Source organism: Macaca fascicularis, chromosome 8, assembly GCF_037993035.2.
Source record: "Macaca fascicularis isolate 582-1 chromosome 8, T2T-MFA8v1.1".
In the NCBI taxonomy this organism is placed as follows: Eukaryota; Metazoa; Chordata; class Mammalia; order Primates; family Cercopithecidae; genus Macaca; species Macaca fascicularis.
The window spans coordinates 77,384,592-77,397,030 of record NC_088382.1 but is presented as its reverse complement, the minus strand read 5'-3'; the positions used below and the strand labels follow the sequence as shown (position 1 = coordinate 77,397,030).

At 39.7% G+C, this 12,439-nt stretch overlaps 1 pseudogene; it reads right to left on the bottom strand.

The window, feature by feature from the left end:
- Positions 1–8,118: 8,118 nt before the first annotated feature.
- LOC102122222 (large ribosomal subunit protein uL22 pseudogene) lies at positions 8,119–8,687 on the bottom strand (annotated as a pseudogene).
- Positions 8,688–12,439: the final 3,752 nt, after the last annotated feature.

Here is a 12,439-nt window from a genome sequence, read left to right as displayed (position 1 = left end):
TAAAGAGGTAGCACTGAGCTCACTAGGAGCATCTGAGAATCACCTAACTATCTGTGACAATAATTTATAGTAACTCTTAGTAGAATTTACTGCTAAAGAATTAATTCTGTACTGGGAACCTGAAATCAAATTAATGTTCTTTTTAGACTCATAAATGTGAACACTAGTCTTTATCTTTCCTTTAAAATAGCTGTGAGTCTGCTCCTTTTAATTTATTATCTTTAGCCAAGCTGCTTTCCTATACAAGACACTTGGAACTACGATCAACATTTCAACCCCAGATCTGACAGCATTCTGCATGTTTTAAGACCAGTCAATTATTCCAAGTAGTGCTTAAGGATCACTAATAAAAGTGTCCATCCTGTGACTGGTTACAAGCTTTTAGTGTACCAGTGTCTCTCCCTTTCCCATCCCTTCTCTTAAAGATAATTCTAGTTTTGCCGGCCTTAATCTCTTTCCTCTGCCTCCCTCTAAGGTGGCTTCTGTCTTACTAGACCAGTTCTTGAGCTTTTGCCATGGGAAATTGGGAGGAGGGCTGAGGAAAGCAGGAGGGAAAGAAGAGAGTCTTTAGACAAGGAATGGGAGCTTTCTCAGGGGCTTTGAGTGGAGGAGGCACAGGCAGCTGCAGTTTGTAGGATACTGGATAGGAGTGTAAAAAAGGAATTTTTAGGACTCATTGCTGAGATTATATATTGCTTTTACAGTGTTCAAATCAATAATTTGAAATTTTGAAATTACTAGTCATTGTTATTTTGGGATGAACCATTTGGATTCCAGTTTTGTCAATTAAAATCTGTAGTGGACATTTGCCGTAATTTCTGCGTGGCTAGCACCTTTGGATGCTTTTGTCACGTATAAGAATGTGAAGCTTTAAGAATCCTGCCTTCCTAAGATAGAACCCAAAAAATGTAGTTCTGTGATCTGTTTTACAAAATATAGGCAGATGACTTAGGCTCTCCCAGTAAGAATCTGTTCCAGAGTGATGGTTGCTACTCAATGGGTCAAATTTTCAATTATGCAAGATGAATAAGTTCTAGAGATCCACTGTACAATATCGTGCCTATAGTTAATAATACTGGATTGTATGCTTAAAAATACTTGAGAGTAGATCTCATGTTAAATGTCCTTATCACAATAAAAAGAAATCAATATAGGGTTTAAAAAAAAATAAGTATAGGAAATTTCAGGGAAACAAAGTAGAGCAACTTGAGGAAGGAAATGCCATACAGAATCCTTATGATGGCAAAAATGGTGGCCAAGTTGCTGCTGTGGAAATGGCAGTGTTGGGTGGGGGTACCAGCAATGTCCCTCAATGCTTGTAGGACAGTCGTGGGGGCCATGGTTAAACACCTCAGGCCAGTTCTGCAGCCTGTAGTTGGATGTTATTCCTAAACTCTAAGGCTTGAGCTCATTCTCTCCTAAATATCCACATAATAAACTCCTTTTCTGCTTAATCAGCTAGCACCAACTTTTGGTACAGGTTGAGCAACCCTAATTTGAAAATTCAAAATCCAAAATGCCCCAAAATTTGAAACTTTGTGAGAACTGACATGACACCACAAGTGGAAAATTCCACATCTGACCTCATGTGACAAGTTGCAGTCAAAACACAGTCACAACTTTGTGTCATGCATAAAAGTATTTAAAATATTGTATAGGATTACCTCCATATAAGGTATATAAGAAATACACATAAATTTTGCATTTAGACTTCGGTCTCATCCTCCAAGATATTTTATTATGTATATGTAAACATCCCAAAATCCAAGAAAACCCAAAATCTGGAACACTTCTGCATCCCAAGCATTTTGGATAAGGGATACTCAGCCTGTATCTATCTATCTATCTATCTATCTATCTATCTATCTATCTACATATACTTTTTTTTTTTTTTGAGATGGAGTCTCACTCTGTCACCTAGGCTAGAGTGCAGTGGTGGCATCTTGGCTCAGTGCAACCTCCACCTCCCAGGTTTGAGCAATTCTCCTGCCTTAGCCACCTGAGTAGCTGGGATTACAGGCATGTGCCACTACACCCAGCTGATATTTAATTTTTGTATTTTTAGTAGAGGGGGGTTTCACCATGTTGGCCAAATTGGTCTCGAACTCCTGACCTCAAGCCATCCATCCGCCTCAGTCTCCCAAAGTGCTGAAATTACAGGCATGAGTTACCTTGCCTGGCCCCTGTATACGTGTGTGTGTGTGTGTGTGTATTTTTTTTTTTTTTTTTTTTTTTTTTGAGACAGAGTTTTGCTCTTGTTGCCCAGGCTGCAGTGCAATGGTGTGATCTCAGTTCTCTGCAACCTCTGCCTCCCAGGTTCAAGTGATTCTCCTGCCTCAGCCTCCTGAGTAGCTGGGATTACAGGTGCCTGCCACCATGCCCGGATAATTTTTGTATTTTTAGTAGAGACGAGGTTTTACCATGTTGGCCAGGCTGGTCACGAACTCCTGACCTTGTGTTTCACCCGCCTCGGCCTCCCAAAGTGCTGGGATTACAGGCGTGAGCCACACACCAGGCCCTTTCAGTATATTTTATTAGAAACCTTTAGCAGTTGAATATGAACATAATGGCTCAGTTTTCCATACTATCTAATTTTATATTTAGCCCAGTCATTCTTTGCAGGATCACATAGATTTTAATCTGTGCCTTTAGTTCTAGAACACTAAGGGGAAAAAAGAAGTAAGATTTTGTTTCCAAAAGATCAATGAAAATGGCTAGAGTAAACCATGGAATAGACGTTTTCAAAATTTCAAAGTAATTCCTCTTGTAAAAGTAGAGCAGAATAAGACAAGTGTATGTTTGGCTTTTCATGTAGAAAAAAGAAAATGTTCTGATTATCAGGCCTGGCTCTCTAACTTGCCCTCCAGAGGAGGCCTCCTTTGGTTTTTACCTGCAAAATGGGAATAACAAGACCTATATCACAGATGTATTATAAGGATTAAAGGAGGTAACATGGAAAACAGTAGCAAAGAACCTGAGTTCACATTGTCCATACCATGCAAGGTTTTCTAAATTTTACAAATACGTAAGAATATAAGGTAGAGAATGCAGGTAAGCCCTGTCACTGGAGGAAAAAAATACTAGTCTAGTAAAAGTATGCAGATCAGATGAGACACCACTGAGTTAGAAAATGTTTTTTTAATATGCAGCGATCTTCAGTGATTATGATCTTTATTGACAATGGGGAAATCATTAGGTTTCCACCTTGATCTACTTTTCTCACAGTCAAACTACCAGACACACAAGCTACTTGTCTAATTAGGAAGTTCATTTTTTTTCTATAGCCCACTGTTAACAAATTTGTCAACTTGGAGAAAAACTGTTTCAATAAATATCTCCTCTAAAAGGAGGAGAATGTCATTTAAATACAGGCTTCCATGTGAAGAAATATCTCTATTTGGCACTCTGGAATAATAAGCGTTTTATTCTTATAAGTCTAAAGTATCAAAACTAGGGCTGGGTGTGGTGGCTCATGCCTGTAATCCCAGCACTTTGGGAGGCCAAGGCAAGAGGATCACTTGAGCCTGGGAGGTAGAGGCTGCAGTTAGCTATGATCACACCACTGCACTGGGCGACAGAGCAAGACCTTGTCTCAAATATAAATAAAGTAACAAAACTAAAATAGTTTATGGATATACTTACCAGTCTGAGTATATAACAATCTGCCAGAGAAAAATTCCCAAGGGAATTCGTGCATTTGTTCAATAAGTGTTTATTGAGTAACTACAGTGTGATTGATACTGCCTCCTGTCAAGGTAATCTACAGGCAAAATTGTAAAGAAGGTAAGCTTTGCATCGATATTTAGCAGCTTCTCTCTTAGCAACTTCTCTGTTGCCTCTGGATAACCAGCACCCTCTCTTGCCTTCCACTGCTCAGAAAACTCCCCCACCTCCATCACCATCCCCAGCTGAAGCCCTCCCATCCTGCCTGCCATTCCAGGTAGGTCTCAAACTGGATATGTCTCCACTCTTTCTTCTAAAACTAACCCTTCTAGTATGCTCTCATCTGTGGAAAGGGACAGGTAGCTCAGACATGCCACATCATGAAAGAATTTTAACCCTCTGCACTGAACGCACCTTCGAGCGGGGGATAATTGCTTAACAACCACAGGAAACGATTTCTAACTATTCAGGAGGATTAGTACACCCTACACTTATCATTTCATACCTGTGTCTACCCCTTCTCTACTGATGTGCAAGGCACATCTCATCCTTGTTTGCCGTCGTTTTGCTTTTCCTGCTTCTTCAGCAACAGTCAGGGACATGCAGTCTACCAGTCCACTAAAGGCCAAGTGTGTGACCATGCACTCATTTTCCAGGTCCTCAGGTGGCGGGTCATTCTGGACCTCAACCATACCCATGGCTTCAAGCCTATAAATAGGAAAAGGGATGTTATGTTTCCTATTCTGGCAGTGTGCCACACAGCCACACCTGGACTGTAGTCCAAAATTTTTAAATCGTTTATGCTTGTGCACACATACAGCAACAGACGTGCAAGCTTGCAAATTTTTACCCTTTAAGTTTTTCCTTTGATATTTACCTGTCTTTTGGGGAACTGACCACAAAAAAAAGTCCAAATTAAATAATACAATGTTATTTACACAGTAATATAACCATGTAGTAGATACAGATGGTATTTAGAAATCTTAAAGGTTGCTTTGCTTTTTCCTCGGAAGCATAAAAGGAGCCAAGATGTGTAACATACTATTTTTTTTTCTGTCCTATTCTCAACGTAGGAGTCTGAGCAGCTGCTATCTCAACAAATACCTAACCTAAATAACTATTTTTAAGCATGAAAAAGAGAAGCTTTCAGGAACCTTCATTTACTGACGATCTGTGCTCCAAGCATTTGTACTCAAATAATTTCAATGTGGATAATAATACATAAAAAGTGGTTTAAATTTTTAAAAGTACATTACACTTTTCAGTTATCTAACAACATACCTGGGAATTTAGGTAGCAACATCAGAATGCTCCCTACACAGTAAGCCAATCCAATACCTATGCTGATTGAATAATTGCTATACCATCATTTATAAAAATTGAGGCACAGTATATCTATGTGATTCGAGTATGGTTTCTTGTCCTATTAGTGACAGCGGTAAGAATACATGCCAAGCCTTATACTTTTTTTAACTTATTGAAATTTTCAAATATATACAAAAGTAGTATATCATAATAAACCCCATCATAGTTTCAACAATTATTAACATTTTATTTTGCCAAACTTATTTCATCTTTCCTCTTGCAACTTTTTGCTTGTTTCAGTATTTTACTTTTTATTTTATTTTTTTGTCTTTTCTTTTTCTTTTTTTCTTTTCTTTTTTTTTTTTTTTTTTCAGCCTCCCTACTAGCTGGGACCAGAGGCCGGTGCTACCACACCTGGCTAATTTTTTATTTTTTGTAGGAATAGGGTTTTGCCATGTTGCCCAGGCTGGCTTGTTCATTTTTAGAGACAGGGTCTTGCTGTGTTACTCAGGCTGGTCTTCAGTGACATGATCATAGCTCACTGTAACCTCTAACTCCTGGGCTCAAGGGATTCTCCTGTCTCAGCCTCCTGAGTAGCCGGGATTACAGGCACGCACCACCATGTCCAGCTAATTAAAAAAAAAAAAAAATTTTGTGGAGACAGTCTCGCTATATTGTCCCAGCTGCTCTCAAATTCCTGGGCTTAAAGTAATCCTCCCACCTGGCCTCCCAAAGCCCTGGGATTACAGGCATGAGCCACTATGCCCAGCTGCATGTTGCAGTATTTTAAAGCAAATCACAGATGTCTCATATCATCCATAAATTATTCAGTATACATATATCTCTTAAAGTAGTCCTTGCATTCTATGTGTATTTGTGGTCAGTGATCTCCCAACAGTGGCCAAAGGACTCAGACACTCAGCAAAAATTTCTAGTACTTTATTTCTTTCTTTTCCTATATATGTCTCTCCTGTGTGTCATTCTCCCTCAAAAGAGAAAATCCAAATCAGTAGGCCAAGAAATAGAAAAGTTAAAAAAAAAAAAAAAGAAAAGAAAGAAAAAATAGCCAGGCGCAGTAGCTCACGCCTGTAATCCCAGCACTTTGGGAGGCCGAGGCGGGCAGATCACGAGGTCAGGAGATCAAGACCATCTTGGCTGACATGGTGAAACCCCGTCTTTACTAAGAGCACAAAAAATTAGCCAGGCATGGTGGCATGCACCTGTAGTCCCATCTACTTGGGAGGCTGAGGCAGGAGAATTGCTTGAACCCAGGAGGCGGAGGTTGCAGTGAGCCGAGATCATGCCATTGTACTCCAGCCTGGTGACAGAGTGAGATCCAGTCTCAAAAAAAAAAAGAAAAAAGAAATGCAAAAGTTTTGATGGTGAAAATATGAAATGTCAGCTTCAAAGTTACTTTAGAACATTTCGGTATTTTTCAGTTCTATGGATAGCACAAGCAAAAGCCTCTTATATCTTTCTCCAACAAGACCAGGTCCCTAGAGAAGTCATGGTGTAGAAACTGCATCCCGGGTACTCCAAAAATCCTGAGGTTGTATAGTCACTCTGTGTATAAATAATATGTTGTGGAAATTGTGGTGTTTAATAAAATATAAATAAAATTCCTGAGTGTCACACCTTGTTAAATATTTATTTGGTATATAATTTAACAAAGGTTCTCTGATATTATTATTTTATGGGTTTATCGAAGTTTGGGTTCTATTCTAATTTTAACATGGAATTTTAATTTCACACTCATTAAAAGGCAATCCTTTCACTACAGAGGCAAATAGCTTCCCTACAGAGTGGCCACAAAGTCTGGAAACATAGGCAACTATGCATAATAAATGGTTTATTGCTATTACATTACAGTATATTATATGTTTGATGTGTTGTCCCTCATTAGCAATGCATAGTTCAATGTGCTAGGCAGAATCACAATGAACAGGATACATTAACATGGTATTTCTAGCAATCCCTGCACATGGATCTGTAATGCATCACCTCAGATCAGTAGTTCTCAGATATGACCCCTGGAATCAGCAGGATCAGCAATGCCTGGGAATGTTAAGAAATGCAAATTTTCAGGGCCTCACCCCAGACCTACTGAATCAGAAACTCTGACTAATAATCTGGGTTTTGACAAGCTCTACAAGTGATTCTGATGCAAGCTAAAGTTCGAAAACCACTGAGTCAGATTTTGTCTCTGGTTTTCATGGTGGGTGGCAAGGAGGAGCCTGCCTTTTTAGGGTACCTCATGCTTACCAGACTTTGCACATAAAAATGCAGGAGGACACTCAATTAAACTTATTTTTTTTAATTTATATTTCTTTTTTTTTTTTTGAAACAGTGTTTTGCTCTTGTTGCCCAGGCTGGAGTGTAGTGGTGTGATCTCGGCTCACTGCAGCCTCCACTTCCCGGGTTCAAGAAAATCTCCTGCCTCTGTCTCCCAAGTAGCTGGGATTATAAGCACCCGCCACCATGCCCGGCTAATTTTTGATATTTTTAATAGAGACAGGGTTTCGCCATGTTGGCCAGGCTGGTCTCAAACTCTGGTCTCAGGTGATCCACCCTCCTCAGCCTCCCAAAGTGCTAGCATTACAGGCATGAGCCACCGCACCCAGTCACAATTAAATTTAACTTTCAGATTAAAAACCAGATACGTTTTTAGTATAATTATGTCCCTTGCAAGTAGGTCCATGCATATACATCCGAAATATGCAAGGGATATATAAGTATCCTTATATACTTATATATATGTATACTTATACAAAAAGTTATTTGTTGCTTATCCAGTATTCAAATTCAACTTTTCATTCCGTGTCCTAATTTTTTCTGGCTTACGCGATACCCAGGGGTGTTCTGATCTGGCCATCATGCAGCATACTCCACAGGGCTACGTCATCCAATCTAATTTTAGGTATGATCATCCTACCAGTTCCTCACCACCCTGGGGTCATGTGGTGGTGCTCTCCAGGTGACCTTTCCTCCTGTGTTAAGTGCAGGCACTAATTGGTGGTCACTTAACATAGTGAGATAGGGCAGAGAGCCGCCTATATTTCTAAACTTAGTGACCACTCTGTAGGTAGAAACATTGGGGGTCAGCTGTTGACAAAAGCTACAGAAATGTGCACTGAATCTCGTCTAGTAACCTTTTTTTTTTTTTTTTTTTTACCTTTGTCTTTATTTGTGCTTAATTTATTCCCGTGTCATATGTTTTTGCCTCTTCAGTTTCTACTGGGATATCTTCTTTTTCTGTGCAACCTCCTCTTCTGGTTCAATGTGTTCCTTTTCAGGAAAGATCATCTCGATGTGGCAGGGAGAGCTCACGTACGGGTTGGTCTGACCATGAGCTCTGTAAGTCCGATGGCGCATCTTAAATGCTTTGTTCACCTGGCTGTGCTCAATGACCAGAGCATCTACATCTAAACCCTGAAGTTCAGCATTACTGTCTGCATTTTAAAGCACGTGCAGCAAAAATTCAAGACTCTCTGGGTCACCAGCCGTGTGCCCAGCCACAATGTTTGTCCTGGGAGCACCTACCCACTCCACAATTGTAACTTCGGAACGGTACACAGTTTCTGTAAAGTGACATCTTTCCGATACTTGGTGGCTTTCCATATAGGCAAAGCCTTCATGGCCTTGGCAGTTTCACAGGTGTTCTTAAAGTGAACATGAAGATTTGAACCTCTTCATGATTTCGCGGAGTTTTCTGGGTCAAGTGAGTGGCAAACCGTTTTCACAGATCACCTCAGGCCACTTAGGGGAAGAGGAAGAGCGGTGAGTTCTAGCTAACTTTTAAACATATGCAATGTGCAAACATTTCTCCTCTATTTAAAGAGCTTGACTAATAAGAAATCATTGCCTGTGGATAAAAATGTTGTTATATCCCTTAGCAGAGCTACATGCTGCTAGTGGGGCCTTTCCTGTAAAGGCCCTAATAAAGGCCTTTATTATGGCCCTAATAAAGTCAGAAATTTAAAACCAAACCATTTTGACATCTAAATATTTGCTGAATTATTCTCACATGGACATTTCTCTTTCATTTTTGAACTATTTGTCATCCTGCTTTATCTGTTTAAATGTACATAAAATAAATGCATAGTTTAAATATATAGTTCAATAAATTTTGACAAACATATACCCCCACTCCCTTCAAGAACATTTCCTTCATTCTAGAAATGATCCTCATGCCTCTTTCCAGTCAATACTCCCTCCAGAGGCAACCACTATTCTGATATTTATCATCACAGAGAGGTTTTGTTCGTTCTAGAACTTCGTGTAAATGGAATTGCTTTCATTTTTTACATATTCAAACCATATATTGCTATATGGCAGGAAATTTAAACTATATATTGTTTTCCTCTGAAATCACCTAGAAAGTGCTAAAGAGAGTGATAGTCCTTTCAATCTCAAGGAGAAAGGAGGGTATTTGATTATAATCTGGCCTGAGGGGAGGCATCAAAACCTGAGGAAGTGACTAGAGGAAGGGCAAAAGAGAGCTTTAGGTCAGGGATCCCTGGACTGCCTTCAAAGAGGAGTCCCCAAGTCAGGGTGCACTTGAGCCAGGGAACCCAGGAAGGGATGTCTGTGAGGAGCTGTGCCAGATGGGGATACTTCCAGCACTTCAGTGGGGTCTGCAGAGCAACTGCTCAGTTGCCTGGATAGCAACAACCATCACTAAGCCTCTGGCTCTTAGAAACTGGAACCACACCATCTACCATGTCCTCCAAGATACCTGTAATAAGGACAGGTATCTATAGCATCTCAGGACCATTAGCAGGGGGAAGGAGCTTCTGTATCTGTATTTTGGGGGCAGACTGGATCGTAGTAGTACACCTTACAGTAAGGACAGAGAAATGTAGTTACCCTCATTCCAGCTAAGTTAAACATTCATCAAGTTATTTAATATTTTAATGCTTTATAAAGTACCCACTGGAGTAGCATCTAATTATATTTTTAAAAGTCTACTGCCCAGACAGAACATAAAATTTTAAATGCCAGCAGTATGGAATCTGATATTATCCTCTATGGAAAAAGTATTTCTGTGATGTTCCATTTTGCTCACAGTCCTGGGAGAGCCCGTGGATAAAAGAACACATAAATCCAAATAGCCAGATTACTAATATAGTTAATTTATATAACCATATACAAATGGTATCACTCGAGACAAATTTAGAAAAATACATACAAAGAATAAAAAGCCTTTTTTTTTTTTTTTTTTGTGATAGAGTCTTACTCTGTCACCCAGCCTGGAGTGCAGTGGTGCGATCTTGGCTCACTGCAACCTTTGTCTCCCAGGTTCAAGCAATTCTCCTGCCTCAGCCTCCCACATAGCTGAGATTATAGGTGCTAACCCAGCTAATTTAATAAAAACCCAGCTAATTTAATAAAAAGCATTTTAAATGTACCCCCAAAATGTTTATACTCCAAAAATCCTTACTCCCCCTGAATTCTCTGAATTCAAAAATCTCTCAACTTACATGTTGCAAACTTATGTGTAAATCCTTCAGTGAGGACTCCGAAGTTGTTCTTTTTTTTTTTTTTTTTTTTTTTGAGACGGAGTCTCGCTCTGCCGCCCAGGCTGGAGTGCAGTGGCCAGATTTCGGCTCACTGCAAGCTCTGCCTCCCGGGTTCACGCCATTCTCCTGCCTCAGCCTCCTGAGTAGCTGGGACTACAGGCGCCCGCCACCTCGCCCGGCTAGTTTTTTTTGTATTTTTTTAGTAGAGACGGGGTTTCACCGTGTCAGCCAGGATGGTCTCGATCTCCTGACCTCGTGATCCGCCCGTCTCGGCCTCCCAAAGTGCTGGGATTACAGGCTTGAGCCACCGCGCCCGGCCTCCGAAGTTGTTCTTGCTCCCCAAAAGTATAGTCCATCCCTCTCAGGACATAAGAGCCCTCACCTTTGTTGCGTTTTAGGAGATACTTGGTAATATTATCACCCATGATACAAAGCCTTCTTGTTTCACTGCTATGGGACGTAGAGTTCTCTGGGAATAGGTTTTAACAGTTTGAGGCAAGATGTTTATCAAGAATCAACACCTGCAAAGGGGAGTAGGCCAAAGCAGGACTGGACTGAGGAAGTAATTGAACTGTGTTGTAGACCCAGCAAACTCAGCCGGGAGCTCTGGGTTGACTACTGCCCGTCAGAATGTCCCCCACAAGGGGAATATTCACAAACTATGCATCCAGCAAAGGACTAATAACGAGAATCCACAAGGAACTCAAAGAAATCAGCAAGAAACAAACAAATAATCCCATCAAAAAGTGGGCAAAGGACATGAATAGGCAATTCTCAAAACAAGATATACAAATGGCCAACAAACATGAAAAAATGCTCAACATCACTAATTATCAGGGAAATACAAATCAAAACCACAATGCAATACCACCTTACTCCTGCAAGAATGGTCACAATTTAAAAAAATCAAAAAATACTAGATGTTGGCATGGATGTGGTAAAAAGGGAACACTTTTACACTGCTAGTGGGAATGTAAACAAGTACAACCACTATGGAAAACAGTATGGAGATTCCTTAAAGAACTAAAAATAGATTTACCATTTGATCCAGCAATCCCACTACTGGATATCTACCCAGAGGAAAAGAAGTCATTATATGAGAAAAACACTTGCACACACATGTTTATTGCAGCACATTTGCAATTGCAAAATATGGAATCAGCCTAAATGCCCATCAATCAACGAGTGGATGAAAAAAATGTGGTATATGTGTGTGTATATTATATATAATATATACCATGATATATATGTTACATATATAACATATATGCCATGGTATATATATTATATACATTATATATATACCATGATGTATATATATTATATATACACACACCATGGCATATATTATATATTATATATAAACACTATGGTATATATTATATATTATATATAGTGTATATATATTATGGTATATATATTGATATGTATCATACATATATCATGGTATATATTATATATGGTATATATTACATATAATATATATCATGGAATATTACTCAACCATAAAAGGAACAAAATAATGGCATTCGCAGCAACCTGGATGGAATTGGAGACCATTATTCTAAGTGAAGTAACTCAGGAATGGAAAACCAAATATCATATATCCTTACTTAACAGTGGGAGCTAAGCTACGAGGTTGCAAAGGCATAAGAATGATACAATGGACTTTTGGGACTTGGGGAAAGGGCTGGGAATGGGGAGAAGGATAAAAGACTATATATTGGGTACAGTGGACACTGCTCGAGTGACAGGTGCACAAAATCTCAGGAATTACCACTAAAGGCCAGGCGCGGTGGCTCACGCCTGTAATCCCAGCACTTTGGGAGGTTGAGACAGGCAGATCACCTGAGGTCAGGAGTTCGAGACCAGCCTGGCCAACATGGTGAAACTCCGTCTCTACTAAAAATACAAAAATTAGCCAGTGACGCACACCTGTAATCCTAGCTACT